Genomic DNA, 19,157 nt, shown 5'->3' with positions numbered 1-19,157 from the left:
AAAATCCTTTAGGTGTGGTTTGTAGGACTATGAGATAAGATAACCTGCTTTTGATCTGCAAAGGGGAAAGTGATTGGCACCCAACCAGAAACAGGTTAAAACCCACGGCAGCATGCACAGGATGTCATTTGGAAAATGCTGAGTCTGGGTAGATATCCCTCTTTCAAAAATAAGTAAAATAAAGTCTGAAAATAGTTTGGCAATTGTAATAAAATATAAAATGTGCAATAATCAGAGTAGTGACTCAAGGATCATGAAAAAATATAGTGCAGAACAAGGTAAAGGAAATAGTTTCGTTAAAACTTGTGGATAACTATCCTCTGAAAATTACTTATGAAGAGAACTGTTTTTATGTTTTTAGTTAATTTTAGAACTCAGTGAAGAAGACTTTCTCTGAAAGAAGAAGAACAAATCACAAGAGATGAAAATATGATGACAATAGAAGGAGGATGATTAAGATATGAAAGTGTTTTATTTGTATGTAGAGTAAAACAATAACAGAGAAGATTCGAAGTATAGAAAATAGATAATGGAAATCCAACCTAAAAATTGTAGGTATTCTTTTAGAGAAAAGAACAATGGAAGAGAAAAAAAATCAATGATGCATTTCTTTTCAAAATCCTGAGTTTTAAAGGACTTAAATGTAGAGCTTGAAAATGCTCATGGAAAACAAATAAAAAGGATACACATCCAGGAATATTCTGAGGTCTATTAGAGTTACAAGGCTAAAGCAAAAAAAAAAATCCTGCAACTATTCAGGAAGCAATAAATAGCCACTGATAGAATTAAGTTATTCTCAGACTTCTCTGTGTCATTAAATATTAGAGGACAAAGGAACAAGCCTTCAAAAGTTTGGAGAAAATATGAGGTTACCAAAGAACGTTAAATCAGCCAATTTGTCATTCATATTTGAAAACAATACAAACATTTTCAAATAACAAAAAATATTATTATGCAAAGACTCAAAATTATAAAGTAAAAAATGACCTTAAAAAACACTTGGTGATTTGCTTCAATTGGTGGAGATACAGATCAAAATTAGAAACAACATAATGATATGGAAACAACCTAAGAGACTTTTGACAGATGAGAGGATAAAGAAAATGTGGTGCGTATATATATATATATATACACGTATATATATGTATGTGTGTATATATATATATATACACACACACAATGGAATATTATTCATCCTTAAAAAAGAAGGGAATTCTGTAATTTTTGACAACATAGATGAACCTGGAGGGAATTACACTAAGTGAAATACACCAGACAAAGAAAGAAAAATACTGCGTAGTATCACTTATATGTGGAATCTAAAAAAAAAAAAAAAAAAAATTGAGCCCATAGAAACAAGGGCTGGGGGTTGGGAAAATAGGGAGAGGTTGGTAAAAGGGTAAAAATTTTCAGTTGTAAGATGAATAAGTTCTGAGGATCTAATGTGTAACATGGTGAATACAGTAGATAACACTATGTTGTATTATTGAAATTTGCTAAGAGGGTAGAACTTAAATGTTCTCACAAAAAATAAAAAGGTAAATACATGAGGTGATGGATGTGTTCATTAACTCATTAGAGGGAATCCTTTCATAGTGTATATATATATCAAGTCATTATGGTGTACATTTTAAGTATCTTACAATTTATTTGTCAATTATACCTCAACAAAGCTGAAAAAAAAAAAGAAAGAAAGAAAGAAATACCATAATGGAAAACTTGTGGTTTTAAAGAACTTTTGGGTCTTTCCCTGTTTCATATGTACCCCAAATCCTATAATAATCAAGGTCATGTGCTTTTCAGGTGCCCTCCTCTTGGGGAAAACTTGGCCCTTTTTTGCAGCTGCTTTTTGCAGTACCAACAACTGCACTCCTTAATAAGCAAGCTTTTCTCTTGATATGTTTCATGTCATTGAAAACAATCATTGATACTATTCTTTTCCATCATTTAACTATGGCCAAATGTTTGGGACACAGTGCCAGAAAAATTGCCAAACAAACCATGTTTTATTTTTGCTTTTCTCTTTCACTAAAGCAGAAAGCACTGAGCTGCATATGGCCATTTTAATTATCAAGGAAATGAAAAAATAATTTTCTGCAACTATGGAACACTTTTGAATTAATGGAGTCACTTTAAAAAATCTGAAGATAAATAAACCATACAGGGGCAAATTCTCCTAGATCATTCACTCTTTCACTGTATATTTTCAGTGCCTAATAAATGCCAGGTATTGTTCTAGACTTTAGGACTACGTTTGTGAGCAAAATAACTTTGATGTCTCTATGAGGGACTTGATAGTCTGGTAGGTGATGTTGATACATACACAGGCAATTGTAGTTAGTGTACAGTGTTAGGGACAAGCACAAATGTCTTCAGAGCACCAGTCTTCTATGACTAATCCTGGGTTGATTTTTTTTTTGTTTTGCTAAAGTATCAGTACAGAGAGCTGGATTTCAACTATGGAAAATGATGCAATGAATAATTATAAGAAATATTCTAAAAGGTTAATGGTGGTCATCTCTGGGTAGTAAAACTATGAGAAATTTTTATTTTTTTTCTGTCTTCATTTGAATATGTTTTCAAAAATTTTCAAACTGAGAATCAGAAAATCAGAAACTTATACATATAAACATTTTTGTATCTCCTGTTACAAAGATTAAAAAAGTTAAATAGTAAACAGTTTAGAGCTGTCATGTTCAGTTCACTATTTTCACTTTGCTGTCTTTTCCAAGTTCCCAAGATGAGGATATATTACTTTAAAATGAGGGAAAACATTTTATTTATTATAGCTTAAAGAAAAAAATATAAGATGAAAAATATTAATGTTTTATTTATAAATTTTTATGTTTTTCAATTGTAAATGCATATGCATGTCTAATTTTTATAATTTTAATACTTTTTTTTGTTTGTTTATTGTGGTAACATTGGTTTATAATATTGTATAAATTTCAGGTGTACATCATTATACTTCTATTTCTGCACGGATTACATCATGTTCTCATGTTCACCACCCAAATACTAATTACAATCCATCATCACACTTTTAATACTTTTACATAAGGATTTTCCAATTTTTATTACAAACATTAAAGTGTCATTTAAGGTGTTTTCATGAAATTTCTCTGTATGGATATATCATTCTTTACCATTCCTCTAGACACATGGCTGTGATAGCATTTTCACTATTATAAATAGCAATCCCATGAGCAGTTTGTACCTAAATATTTGTCTGGATCTCAAAATATTTGTTTATGATGGTCTCCTAGACCTAGGAATACTGAAGTGTCAGCTGTGAGCTTTTAACCCGTTTGAGATATAGCCAAATAACTGTGTATGAATGTTTTACATCTTTATAATCTTTGGGTTTGTGTGCAGGCTCTGCTCCAGATGGAAAATAACTCAACCTCTCTAAACTTCAGTTTCTTTGCCCATAAAGTAGGGCTACTACTACTTCACAGTCTAGAGTAACGACTAAATGAGAGGATGCATTCGCCGGATTGCACACAGTGTTCAGCACAGAGCAGCTGATTGACAATTATTCTTTTCTTTCCCCCTCCCCTGGAAGATAACTACCTGTGCTTCAATCTCACTTTTCTACCCCCAGTCCTTTCTGCATTTCACTTTTCATCTGCCAATCAGCAATGCCCCTCTAGCTCTGCTTTTTGTAGCTCTGTCTTCCTTTTTACATTTCTTATTCCCAGCTACATTGCCTGTGTCCCATCTATATTAGAAGGAGCTTATCTTATTTCTCCACTCTATAAATAACAGACTGCTGATAAGAATAATAATGGAAAGTCAGATTGCAGCAGAGCAGAATCAGGGGGAAGTAAAGTTAACATTGAGTGAACTTCAACAGGGAAGAAAGGAGGCATAGTGGATAAATGATTCTATACCCAGAGGTGATGAATGCCATCAAGCAATAAATCCACAAGGAAAAGAAAAAAAGGTCAGTGTGAATACGGAGGAGTGAAAAGAAATCAAGGAATAGCGAGAAAGCCAAACGGGTACAAAAAGACAGGTCTTGAGCTAAGAGAGTGGAAAAAATGGATGAGGGTGTGGATTGGAGGATGAAAGGCAGAGAGTGCAGGGGTGAGGGAAGATGGAGTCCATTATGAATATCTTTCAGGCACAAAAGGAAACCAAGGTCCTTGAAAGAGGCAGTGACGCCAGCAGAGAGTGGTGTTGATAAGGTATTGATGTCCAAGTCCAGGGGAAACCAGATAAGATTTTAATCACCTGCAGATGGACACAAAGAACAAGAGCAAATATTGAAAACTGATATTTAAAAACAACCACAAACTTGTGTGGAGCTAGTGACTGTCTATAGCACCTAGTCTGATGGGCTGAACCACAAATAAACAAATTTTAAAAAATAAATAACATTTTTAAAGTGAGTCCAGCTTTGAGATGTGTCCAACTGTTGAGTGGCCCATGGTCCTTAGTTGCCCCGTGAGTGGTAATTCTGTCTTGGTGGTTGACATCTCTTCTTCCTTAGGGTGGAGTCCTTCAACAAATTTCCAATGGGATCCTCTACCTCTCAAGGCGGCTGCCTGATGGATCTTCTTGAAACACAGCTTGGAGAATGCCATCCCCTTATTCCAAAACCTTCATGGCTTGCTACTGTCTGCAGAGTCGAAGTTCTGGTTCTGGCATCAAGATCACCACCACATAGCACCAACTGACCTTTCTAGCTCGACTCCTCATATACCTGGTAAGATGTCTTGGACTCTGGAGTTTATAGTCCTCTCACTAGTGTATAGGCAGATGCCAGTGCTCTTTGTCACTTGAATACATTGAGAAACAGGGCCCAAATGCCAAGCTGAGGGCTTCACAAGCCGTACGTTGTAGAGAAAAGACGACTTATGACATGTGAATGATTCTTTAAGAGCCATGACAATGATCCTCATCCTAAGTGCACGCACATAAGATTTCATGTGATTCTCAAAGCAACTTTATGAGGTAGAAATTGGTTTCCTCATTTTACAGATGAAGTAGGAAACATTATCTGCAGAGGAGTTAAGTAAAGTGCCTAAAGCATGTGCAGTAGATTCTCGAGCCAGTCTCTGCCACCATCTGGCAAAGCCTGTGCTTTAACAACCACGTATTCTCTTCTGGTCCCCCACCAATTTGTTCTTGAAATATTTTATGTTAGACCAAAGTATTGGTTCTTCCCTGATCATTTATCCTGGTATTGCGACCCTTTGGGTATGGTTTCCTTCTTGTCAAGTTTTTAAGATTGATATTATCATACTCCGTTTGGAAATATTGAATTCTGTTTTGGAATATTCCATGCAATTCACCCCTGGGAGGTCCTGTGCACATGTTTTCTCTGCAAAACAGAAGAACTTGGTAATAGTTTTCCCCTCGGGCTTTGGAGTCAGACAGAGCTTAACTTCAATCTCAACTGTGCCACTTTCTAGGCTGTATATACTTGAGCAAATCACGAAAATTATCTGTGCCTCAGTTTCTTTATCTGTAAAAAGAAATGGCAATATTTTCCCCGTCTACCTCCAGGGTTGTTGGAAGGATTGGGTTGATAATGAATGGGAAGGTGACTTGTAAGATATAAAGTGCTACACAAATGTTTGGAATGATTATGACATCATCATGCCATTGTCATTTTTGTGTTTCATAATCCAGGCACCGAACAAAGCTACCCATAATCTTTGATTGGCCCTTTGAGGCATTTAGCTATTACCAAAATACCATGAGGTCTTATAATAATCTTCTTAGGATATTGAAAATTGTTTTTGAAATGCTTCAATCCTGGGTTGAACTAAAGCTCAGGGATTTTCTCATCTGATCCAAAGGTCAAATCATATTCCAAGACTCATACATGACTTTATGTTTTTCTTGACTCATAGTGTTTCTATCTCTATAAATTTGTGAAGAAGAATGCCAATAAAGAAAAGACAAAATAATGGCACACCAAGTGATTCATTTCCAGATCCAGTAGAGTCATCCTGCAATACAGAAAGAATACATATACATTTTCACTGATTCATTGCTTTGTCAATTAAAAAGCAATTTAGTCAAGTTTCATTACAGCCTCTCCATTGTGAAGAAGCCAGAGGAAAAGTTTTAATTTTTTAAAGGCTGACCTTGCTGTATTTCATCTAAGAAAATTGGAAAATATCAGACTTTTCTTTTAAAGGTTTTAAAGAAATCTCCAGGCCTCAATCTCTCTTTTTTTTTTTCAAAATTCAAGGTGAAGGATGGGGCAACATTACTTTTTCTTCACTGTTTTATATGGGTTGATATGATGACTAGGTTATCAGGGAGGGATATGAAAAATAAATCTATATTCAAATGCTGATAGTGATAGTATTCATTTTTCAGTCCTTTACAGTTTATATGGCATGATTTGAATTTATTTACACATCAAGAGCTATGAGGTAGGTAATATCAATCCCATTTATTCAGATGAATAAACTGAGGCTTAGATAGATGAAATGGCATGTTGAAGGATCAGAGTTAAATACCCCAAAACCTGAGCAAATACTCTAAATAATAGAGAGTAAGGTTGTGTGATACGATCCCTTTACACACAGTATCTCCTGTCCTCCTGAAACAGTTTGAGATAAGACCAATGATTCCCCTTTGAAAATTGAAGATACTGAAGCTGCAAGAATTAGACAGCTTCCTTTTGTCACCCAGCAGGTAAGGGGCAAACACAGGCAGTGAATCAGTGCTTTCTGCCTCCAGAGCCTTCCAAAGTCCATGGGGCCACATGCATTTCCTTCTAGGAAATCTGGATAAACTCCGAAGAGTTCGTAAGTAGAGTTTATCTTTCTTGATGATGAAGCATGCATGTCACTATGGCCACAGCAGGATATTGTAGCCAGTTAGTTCCTCAGAGCCCAGGGCTTTAATGGGGACCCTGTTTGAGGGAGGCACGCATAGTAGCTGCTGAACTCCCTGGAGCGACCTATTCTGAATGACTTTGACCGAAATGCTTGGGAATACAGAAAGTTCAAATGTTAACTCTATAGAACTCAGCAAAGCCCATGTACTTCACCCTGAGAAGTCCTGTGCACATATTATCTCTGCAAAATTGAAAAGACTTTTCATGTGGAGCAAGATAGGAGCTTAGCCTCGGGGGAGCTGAGGTGGAAAAGGCGTTCACAGAAGCCACAATGGTGGAGGAGCATCTTGTTTGTTGCAGAAGAGAGACTAATCACAGGATCCCTTCCCTTAGTTAGATACTCTCTCCATAGCCTCAATTTACCTCCTCCTGTTTTCTGGCTGAGTCTCCACAGTTTAATCCAAGAAATGAACTCACTTCCCCCGGAAGTGCACCTGCATTGAGGGTTGGATGTGGCTGGAGAGTCATAGGCCTCTTCTCTGACTATTGGTCTGGAGAATGTTAGGGCCTTGGGTCTGTCCCACATGCCAATTAAGTTGCAAAAGCCCTCAAAGGACCTGAATAGACATTTCTCCAAAGAAGTTATATGAAAGGCCGACAACTACCTGAAAAGATTCTCCACATTGCTAGTCATTAGGGAAATGCAAATCAAAAACCACAATGAGATATCACCTCACATCTGTTAGGACGGCCATCATCAAAAAGACAAGAGATAACAAGTTTTGGCAAGGTCGTGGAGAAAAGGGAACCCTTGTGCACTGTTGGTGGGATTGCAAATTGGTACAGCTGCTATGGAAAACAGTATGGAGAATCCTAAAAATTTAAAAATAGAACTATCATATGATCCAATAATTCCACTTCTGGAAATATATCCAAAGGAAACAAAAACACTAACTTGAAAAGATGTCTGCACCCCATGTTCATAGAAGCATTATTTACAATAGGCAAGACATGAAAACAGTCTAAGTGTCCATCAATGGATGAATGGATAAAACAGATGTGATATATATATACAATGGAATATTATTGAGCCATAAGAAATGAGGAAATCCTACCATTTGTGACAACATGGATGGACCTTGAAGGCGTTATGCTAAGTGAAATAAGTCAGACACAGAAAGACAAATACTGTATGATCTCACTTATAAGTGGGAGATAAACAAACAAGCAAACATTCATAGGAAAAGAGATCAGACTTACGGTGACCAGAGGTGGAGGGTTGAGGGAGGGGGAAACAGGAGAAGGTGATCAAAATGTGCAAACTTTCAGCTACAAGGCAAATAAGTTCTAGAGATGTAATGTACTTCACGATGACTATAGCGGACACTGTTGTATGATATATAGGAAAGTTGTTAAGAGAGTAAATCCTGAGAGTTCTCAAAACAAGGAAAATTTTTTTTCCTTTTTGTGTTTTCTTCTTTATTTTCTTTTTATCATATCTATACGAGAAAATGAATGTTAGCTGAACCTATTGTGGTAATCATTTCACCATATTTGTAAATCAAACCATCATTCTGTACTCTTTAAACTTATACAATGATGTATGTCAATTATTTCTCAATAAAACTGGAAAAAAAAAGTTACAGGAGCCCTGGCTATGGAGGAATCATGGGTTCAATGCTCAGTCCCAGCACAAAGCTACTAAGCCTCATTTTTATGAACCACTTACTGCTTTCTACTCATCCCTTGGGTCCTGAAAACGGCCCTTGCAGTCTAAGAAGCAGCAACATACAAACATTACCTACATGCATCCCCGGCTCTGTTCTCACCCCTCTTCCCACCTGAAAGCAGAAGGCCTGAGAGCCTTTCAATAACTAGCCTGATTATCAATATTGTGCAATCTTACACAGAGACCATATTTCTGCCTGCCTTTCAGCCTCTCTCTCTGTCTCTGTGTCTGCTACTGTCTCCTATTTTCTCTCTTAAACTGGACTGTATTGGGCTTAGAGTGCTCAAGAACAAATTATTTGTTTAATTTATATTAATAATATTTTCACATTTTTCTACAAAAAATTAAACATATGTTAATTTCTAGACACTGTATAATTTGTGTTCTATTGAAAATGGTATCTCTTTTCTAATTGTTTATTTTGGCATGTGGGGACATTGTTTGCAGCAAAGTTGCTAAACTCACCAATTGCATTTAGTGGATGGTCTATCAATTCTTTTTTTTTGTATACATATATATGCATTTTTTTGCGAGGAGGCTTAGCCCTGAGCTAACATCCAATGCCAATCCTCCTCTTTTTGCTGAGGAGGATTGGCCCTGGGCTAACATCCATGCCCATCGTCCTCTACTTTATATGGGACGCCACCACAGAATGGCTTGACAGGTGGTGCGTTGGTCCGTGCTGGGGATCTGAACCTGCGAATCCCAGGCTGCCGAAGCGGAGCTCGCGAACTTAACCGCTATGCCACCCGGCTGGCTCGGTTCTATCAATTTGTTTGATTCTCTGTATCGACAATCAAATAGTCTGTTAATATTGAGATCAAGTCCTTGCTCTCCTGGCTGCTGATTTGGGATATTCATAAATTATGTAATTGGAGGGAGATTCAGATTCCTCATTTTCAAGATGTGGTTGACATGAACTATGAAGATTAATGAGCTACTGCATCTCAGGTGCTTGGTTCAGTGTGGCTCCTGGCCTGGGCCAGGATTCAGCCATGTGGCCACAGCCAACTCTAGGGAGGGCCAGGGAATGTACCTTAGCCGTGTGCCAGGAAGAAAAAAAATGTGTTTCAGTCTTTTCCACAGTGCTTATATTCCTCCCTCTAGTTTGTAGAGATTTGACTTTTACTTTTTTTAAGATTTTAATTTGGATCTAATGACTCCATATTTTCTGTTGTAGTTTTTTCTCGCTATCAATGATGTCTCAGCTGAAGGGGAATTGGTAGGAAGTAGAAGAAACTAAATTAAACTGAAAAAGATTTTGAAAATGGATCTTTTAACACCTTAATCTCTATGTTTCCAGAAAAAAATATATACATACATGCACAAATTTGTATGTATGGTGGTCAGACAGAACTAAAAATGATTAATGAAATAATTTTCATAATTTTTAGGCTCAAGTCCAAACAAATATTATGGCTTCAGCCTTAGACTGAAAAAGAAAACCAACTGAGTTTAGAAGACAAACCAGCAACCAACAGGACATTGAAGATGTATTTATAACCAGAGTGATATTAAAGCTCATCTCCCCAGGTAGGTTCAAAATGGACAAGTCTTCACAAAATGCATGACTGCCTAGCAGGTATACTCATGTCCATGTAATGTGTGGCTCTGCACAACCCTCTTATGTCCTCTAATGCACTGTCTATAACATGCTATACTCTCCACAAAATGCACAGTGGACCATACATAACTGTATGCAAGGATTCACAATGCTTTATGCAAAACTGTCTAAGAAATTCACAGCTTTCTACCAAAAATCATGCACAATTTTCACCAAGCACACATCTATATACAAAATACAGGTCTGCCCATGGAATGCACAATTTTCTTTGAAATAGTCATCCATTTCCAAAGTACACAAGGTAAGAATTGCACAGTTTTCTCTGGTTGACCCATGGCCTGGGAATGGAGTGCACAGAAGAGGTGCCATGTGTAGTGTTAGATAATTTATGAGCACATGCTCACTCGTTCTCAAACTGTTCAGCATGATTTCCAATTATTGTCTCCAACTTACAGATGAGGAAATGAAGGCTCAAAGAAGTTTGGAAAACTTGCCAAAGATCATCCATGCAAGTAGGTAGCATTTTTGTGAATTAAGCCCAGGTCTGATTGCAGAGGCTGTGTTTCCTGTTCCTCCACTCTACAATAAGTACCTGGATGGATAAATTCTAGGAATGAAAAAAGATCAAGACAAAGACCTATGTCAGGAAAGAAGTGGACATATTCTAGAATCAGAAAGCAATTCAGCTGTGTACCAGTTCAGCTGGCACATAGGATCCATGGGAAGGAACTAGTAGGGAATAAAATTGAAAAAGTAGATTGGGGCTCTGGGCAGCCATATTAACCTGAAGATTAGGAGAACTGTGTTTTTTCTTTGCTCAAGTCGCTAGAGCATAGTATCAGAAGAATATGGGTTCCAATCCTGAATACTCCTCATTCACTGTGTGTTCCCAAATGAGATGTTTAGTTTCTATGCACCTCAATTTCCTTATCTATAATATGAGGCTAATAATGGCATTTACTGATAAGAGGATGAGATAATGAAATGCTATGACCATTATTAACTAGGGAACAGATTTCAACACAGTAACTATATATGTGGGACAGCGCATGGGATACGGAGTCAAGAGATATCCAGTAAAATGCCATACCCACTAATTTCTTTGTGGTTTTCACAGATGATTAATCCCTTTGGCCTCAAATGTCTCCCATGTAAAATGGGGGTGAACATGAACCATGCCACCTCTACTATCCAGGCTTGTGGGGATCAAAAGAAATCACAAGGAACAATAAGCACTTTCCAAGATATGGATTTTCATCCTGTGGCATTTTTTTCTCATGCAAGGAGTTGCCTGGAGTTCTTCCTATGGGTGCCAACCATCCTCATTTCCCTGAAATTGAGGAGTTTACCTGGACACAGGACTATCAATGCTAAAACTCTGGGGCAGTCCTTAGCAAACCTGGATAGTTGGCCATCATATTCTTCCCCAAGGAACAGAGGATCTAAAGGGGCATTGATGAAGGATTGCTATAGACAGAACCACAGGTGAGGTTTCAGTGGAACTTGAGGAAAAATTGGTTTTACCAATGCAAATATTCACAAGTCTGACCTATTGAAACCAGTCTGACCCATTGAAACTAGTGTCAGTTACAGAACCAGACCAAGCTCTGTCTTCCTCGTCAGTAGACCTGGGGCACTGGGAGCGTTGGGGGCTCTTAGATTTGAATGGAGGATTGACAAAGCATGCCCCAACCAGTGAGTTTCGTGAGGTTGTCTTCCTCACTTTAGAGCTCCCTTGATAATGCTGAAATTTCTCTTTCTGTGGCTCATAAATGACAGGCGCATGGAGGTGTTTTCAAAGAAAGAGTCTCCAAGATTGACAGCACCCCAAAGCCTGGTACATTTGATTCAAGTCACAAATCTCTTTCATTTCCTTCTCTCTGCCTCTTGCTCTTGCTTCTCTCCATATCCTTCCAACTCTCACCTTGACTGAAGTGATGGTGTCTTAAATACACACTGCAATCTTTTTTCCCTGATCTTCAGCCGGGAGCACTGAGCAGCTGCTCAGCCTCTACCACATGCCTCCCACCCTAGAGTTATCCCCTCCCCATGGAGCCTGAAATATCTTAACCTGCTGAGTTTAATTTTTAGAAAAATTTCCCCTGGTAATATATGCACACAGCTTAAAAATGAAGATAAAAAAAAGTAAAACAGGGTTTATAATGGAATACAACAATTCCCTACCCTACTCCTCCTTATTTCTAGGCCCGCCGTTTAGAAGTACAAAGCTAGTTACTGTTTTTATATTGCTCTCTCTTGGTTAATCAAGGTTAGATATACTCTACTGTGATTGATATTGGTCTAGCTCCTTAAACCCCTCTCCACTTTTCTCAGATCCTTCTCCCAATTTTCAGTTTGTCTATTGGTTTTCTTCGTTGGTTTATGAATACATTTGCAACTTTATTTTTTATTCATTAAATCTAAATGTGTCCCTTGACTCCTCACCTGAATGATAAGAATATCAGCCTTTCCTTCAGCCCTCTTTCTGCTTCCAACTTCCAATTTTCATTATATTCATTTTTATATTTTCAGTGTCAAAATTAGTACCACTGTCTCCTAATCTGTAATCACCTTCCTTGCTTCATCTATATGTTGATTCTAAATGTTAACAATGAATAGTTTACATCATTATGATGGAGTAAATATCATAAATAGAGTCAACAAACTATGATTTATTGCCTTTCTTGTTTAGTGTTTATTTTACTGCACGTTGCAACTCGCTTCAGTCTATTTTTTTGTTCTTAAATTACTGACCTTAAACATAGCTCTTTGCTTGTTTGTTGATTAAATCTTCATTATATCATCTTTTGAGGTCTCTCTTTTTTCCAGGGGCCTCCTTCCCAAGGTCCCCCTCCCTATTTCTACTTAGTGAAGACTAATTGCCCTCAAGTCCTCTTCCATAGCTATATTTTTAGGACTGTCTTGACTAGCTCTCCCAGCTTGGATGTACTACCCTGTGTTCCACATTCTTCTTGATTTTGCTGGAATATATTTTCAAGTATTTTAGCAAAAAATTGCTTAAAGGAAGTCATCTTTTAGAGACATTTTATGTCTGAAAAGTATCTCAATCAGTGCTACCTTCAAAAATAAATGTTTGGTTGAGTAATGAGCTGCCACATCAAATCCACATTTCGCATATGTGTCGACTTCAGACTCTAACATCCACCATCCTTCCTGGATGCAGCAACAAATATCCTTCCTCTCAACAACAAATATGTTAATATCAGTAAGGTTGTATATGCTTAATATTAAAAGCAGAATAGAATACACCCTACATAAAAGCAGAAGAACTTTAGAATTCCTCATCTATTCTCCATAATTATATTAAAGGGTGAATCGTTTTATCCTTTATCCAGATATCTCCTTATAAGCTTTTGTATTTATTCTAGCTCTGTAGTTCTCAAACTTTAGAGTGCATAAAAATTATCCTGCGTGGTAAATATGAAAAACCACGTATCCATCATTAGAAAGGCAATTTAAGGGGTTTTCAGAGGTAATTCTTGACTATCAAATTGTATTGATTCTAAGTTGATTCTTTTCATGGTTTAATATTTGAAACCAAGTTGCATCTTATCAAACAACGGCATTTTACAATTTTTTTTTTTTTTTTTTTTTTTTTTTTTAAAGATTTTATTTATTCAGTTTTTTCCCCCCAAAGCCCCAGTAGATAGTTGTATGTCATAGGTTCACAACCCTCTAGTTGCTGTACGTGGGACTCGGCCTCACGTTAGACGGAGAAGTGGTGCCTCGGGGCGCTCCCGGGATCCGAACCCGGGCCGCCAGCATCAGAGCGCGCACACTTAACCGCCAAGCCACGGAGCCGGCCCGGCATTTTACAATTTTATCGATGTTTTTATTTTGCACTTTTTAGTAGTATGTAAAATAACAATGCTTCTTAAAGTTAATTGTGTACTAGATTCAGTGAAATATGGTAGACTTCACAAGAGAACTCAAGGGAATATTGGAAGCATTGCTTTTTTGTGTGTTTTTAAGCACTCACTCTTGCTTTTCAAAGGCTAATGTCAATCTTGTTTCTTTTTTAGGTAACTTTCAGGATCTTTTTGTCCTTGGTGTTTATAAATTTCATAGTGATGCTCCAAATGAGGGTCATTTGCTGTTTTCCTTCATTCTACTTAGTAATCAGTGGCATCTTTTAATGTGAATCCAGCTCTCATAAATTATCTTCTATTATTCCTTGAATAAGTTTCTCTCCTCTGTTTTCAGTGATTTCTCGTTATGAAACTCTTTTCAGTCATATATTGGACTTTAAGAGTGATGCTTATGATTTCTTTTCTCTCATTTTATGTTTCTTTGTGCTTTTATTTTTTGGGAAGGAGGAATAACAAAGACATATGTTTTTTCTGTCTCATCTACTTCTCTTTTTTTCCACAGTTGAAGTCAAACTGCTTATACATATTTAGATCCTCTGTATTTATATTTTCTTGTCATATCATCACATATATTTTCCCATGTCATTAGAATTTCTTTCAAAACATTATATTTAATGACTGTTCAATTCTACTCATATGACTTTCCCTAGTGTGATAGATTCTTTCCATTGTCATGCTATTACAAAAGCATCATTTTTGGCAGAAAATATACATACAAATATCTGATTTTTTATAATTTCTATAATAGAAAAGTGAACATCAATCATTTTATATAATTTTCCCCGTCTTGGTTTAGTAATTTTGTTTCCTGTATTCGTTGTTGAGAATGCTGCTTAAGTGATTATTTTTTCAAGAACCAGAGGGCCATCTCTTAGTCCCTTCATTTAGGAGATTGATTTTATGTGCTTCCTTTATAAAAGACTACTTGTCAAGTTAAAGGATTCTTGGGTTGCAGCCATTTTCCCTAAAAATTCGCCAGGTGTTGCTGTGTTGTTTTCTGTTCTCCACTGTCACAGATGATAGGTCTGAGACATTGTTTTTATTTCTCTGGAAGTAACCTACCTTTATCTGCCTGGAGAGTTATGGAATTTTTTCTTGATCTTTAAAATAATTTTTAATGTGATCAGAAAGTGTTCTATTCATTGCAGTTTCTTAGAATGTAATGAGATTTTAGCTTTCTATTCTTAGATGTTCTTTCTTCTAGGAAACTGTAATTTCTTATTGATCTTAAGGCAGCTTCCTATATTCCACTATTATTCTCCTTTTGGTTAGATTTCGGTTCTTTCTTCTCCAAACTTCTTATTTTCTTTACCATAATTTTTATCCTTTTCTTATTTTGTTTTTTTTCTGGGAGATCATTTTCAGTTTTTAGTGCACAATATTAATTTGACATTATGCAATGCCAGTTCTGTTCATTACTATAGCCAAAGTATAACTTAATTTAGCATTGGGTTTTACTGTCACTTTTTTATCTCATACTGCTCTCTCCCCACTGTGCTTTATTATCTATTCCTCTTACTATTTTCTTTCAGTGTCCAACTTTCTCTGATACTCAAAACAGAGGAGATACCTAAAAAACCACCAGGGTTTCCTCCTTCTCTTTTAACCACAGCTTCTGAGAATGTATTCACAGCAATAACACTGTGAGTCTGAAAGTAAGGGGAATACTGATTTTAATTATGTAAACACTTCATGTGCAGCCACCTTGGGGAATAAGTGTCCATTATAATTAATGGTATTTGGGAGATATGAATTCAAATTCATATCAGCTTCTTAGTCCATGAGGTCTGGTGTTGAGGAATATTTGCTAATGATGATGCCTTATATGAAGGTCAAATGGGTTTTATAAACTGAGCCAAAGAAATGGGAGATCATTAGTAGCATTAGGGAAAAACAAGCAAACAATATTTAAGAGCTGAGAAGAGAAAAGACAGATGAAGCAACAGAAAAAAAGAATAGTTTTTGCCAGGCAGCTTTGGTGGGAATAAATGTGTAAAAATGCCATAGGAAGTTTAAGTGCTTTTCTGTCCACTACAAAGGAGAGAGCTAAGCTTGGGTGGGGCCTGAGAAGGCAGCTGGTGGTCAGCAAGGTTCTGGTCTTCTCTGATGTGGAATTATCATGTCATTCCTGATCGTGGGTAGTGATCTATATATGCTCTCTCCTCTTTTCTTTCAGTGATTCGTTTAGTTGTTCAACAATTTTTTTGGCCTGATGATTATTTTAGTGTAAGAGAAATGTAGTATTATTCCAGAAAAAATTGTGGTCGATCTTTAATCTGAAATATTGGTTTTCTGACCCTATTGCCAGGGACTGTCCACGTGATTTGATGAATGGATGGTCATTTCATGTGTGTAGGTGATAGAAGTGGAATTTAATACAAAATATCATCTAATAAAATCTCTGCTGGTTTCATTCCTTGTCTCTCCAAATATAGTCCATTATTATTTGCTTTCAAGAAATAAAATGGTGCTACTTTACAGTCTTTCTCTTATCTAACCTCTCAGTGTCATTCGACCCTGTCGACTATGTCTTTTGTATAAAATTCTCTCACCTCTTACCCTCTATGGTGTTTTCAGGGATTGTGTACTGCTCTATCTGTTCCTTCTCTACCTCTTGCTTTGTTTTTCTTCCTTTATTTCACCAATAGTTTCTCCATATTCAGTTTCAGGCACTCATTCTCTTTCATTCACTCTAATTCCCTTAGCAGAGTTAGATCCTGTCCATCCCCTTGGCTTTAGCTATACTCAGGCAATTCACTAATATATGTTTCAAAGCTCACAGCTCCCTTCTCAAATCATGACCCTCATATCAAAGTGTTTACTTGACATGTATTCTTGTATTTGTTAAAGGCACTTCAATCTCATGGTCCAAAATGGACTACTTCATTATTCCCCAATCAAGGTGGACCTCTTTTACTGTTCTTTATTACACTATAAAACTAAACCATCTATTGAGTTAAGAAAGCCAAAAATCTAGAAACGATTCTGATGTAGATTTCTCTCTCTAACTCTTACAGATAATCCATCAACAAATATGATCAATTTTTCCTCCTAAACATTGCACAAATCATCCCACTAATCCAACTTAACTACTGTCTATTACCAAGAGCCTCCTAACTGATTTACCATCAGCCATCCATCCCTGGAAATCCAGCTGCAACCAGAGTGACCTTTTCAAAGCTTATATCTGCTTACCCTCCCCAGCTACCCAGTTAAAGATTTTCAGACGTATCTCGTAACTCCGAAGATAAATATAGCACTCCTTAACTATGGCTTAAAAGGCTATGTCTACCCCCTCAAGCGCATCTTTCACCACCTTCTCCTTGACCTCTGGGCTCCAAACCACTGGCATTCTTTCAATTTTCCCTACCAGCCTTGTGCCCTCTGACATAACACATTCGTGCTCTTTGTTCTCTCTTTCTTTCTTTTTTTCCCCTCCTGTATAAATATAATTATCTTTGAAATTTCAGCTCAGATATCACTCTCTTAGGAAACTTTTCGTGGCCTCCCTAATAATGCCAACTTCTCCCACCTCCACAGCACACCACTCTTCCGTTATGTGGTATTTTTCCTAATCGAAATTCTATGCTTGTTTGTGTGATTATTTCATGTTTTACATACTGATTCCATGAAGGCAAGAACTATTTTGCTCACTCAACATCTATCCTGGTACCTGGCCCATAGCAGGATCTCAAAAATGTTTATTAGAAGAATACTGAATAAATAATAGTAAGAGTAAATTACATTTAGCACATATTGCCTCACAATCTTCAATGCACATTCACGTCTGACATTGATTCTCACATAATAACCTTAGAAGCATCTCAGAGCAAATGTATTTATCCTTACTTTATGGCTGGGAAAACTTGGTGGTATATTGCACTGTCATGGGGACCAGTAAAAAGATGCTTTGCTCTTCTGGGCCTTGAATCTCTGTAGAAGCAGGAAGCCTGCTGGGTGAGTTTCTCTGCACTTCTAGCTAAAGAATTAACATTTTTAAAAATGCCTACCATATCTCAGGCATGTTGCTAGACACTTTTATATATGTTCTGTCGTTAAATGCCCTTATGATCTTTCCAAATAGGTATTATGAGCCTCATTTTTTAGACATGGAAATTAAGACTCAGAAACCTTAAAGAGACTGACCAAGGTCATGCAGCTCTCTCCAGGAGCTGTGAAATTATTCTCCATTACCTGGAGCTTTTGGTGTTAAGCTATTAGGTACACGGGCCACAACAAGCCCCATGTTTATTTTAGGGGATATTATTTGTCAACTTATAATCTATTTTACCTCCTCTGAGATCAGCCCTCACAGCCAAGTAATAATGCCTTTCCCTAAAGCCAAGGTGACAGCCTCACTTGAGATGGGTTAACACATCTAATTTTAACTGAGGGTCCCTCCTCTTTCCCTCTACTTTCTTTTCAGTTTCTTCAGGGCAAAATAGTAGAAAAATAAATAAATCCCTGGGCATTGATCTGGTGTGATTTAATGTTATTTCTGATGCTACCTGGTCCACGGAAATAGAGAGAAAGCTCATTTGGAATCATCTATTAAACAAGTTCTTAAAAATTATGACATCAGCCCTTAAAAGGACAGCACAGAAAACAGAACACTTGGTTTGGCAAAGGAACATGACTATAATGGAGCTTTACTTTAGTAAGTGCATATATATCGGGATGTTGATAGAACCTCATCCATCTAAGACTAGTGCTCTTGGTGAGGTAGCCATTTCACTACCTCATGACTCAAGGACAATTCTCAAATGAGGCACCAGATGTTTAAATAACTGGTACCCTGAACCCATACATTGGAAGATGAAACTTTATCGCATGTGCTTGCCAGTCATATAGAATCTTAGAGCATATTAACAATCCCTTTAGCAACTGAATTTTTTATATCTGGGAGGAGGAATTATGTAGTGGAATGAGTTTGGGCTTTAACATCAGATCGAGCTTGTTTTGCTTCTATGATCTATCACAGACGTAGTGTGTGGCATGTTACAATCATTAGAAACCAAGAGATAACATTTCCCAACTTCTCACAGATGGGGGTAAATCTCCCATCTCCTTCCTTGATGTGCAGTCAGTGGTCTGTAGAGTCTTAGGTCATGATAACAGTAATAATGATATATCGATATTAACACATAGTTATTAACAGTTGTGTCCTAC

Source organism: Ceratotherium simum, chromosome 8, assembly GCF_057802395.1.
Source record: "Ceratotherium simum simum isolate JZ-2026a chromosome 8, ASM5780239v1, whole genome shotgun sequence".
In the NCBI taxonomy this organism is placed as follows: Eukaryota; Metazoa; Chordata; class Mammalia; order Perissodactyla; family Rhinocerotidae; genus Ceratotherium; species Ceratotherium simum.
This window is presented reverse-complemented; position numbering follows the sequence as displayed.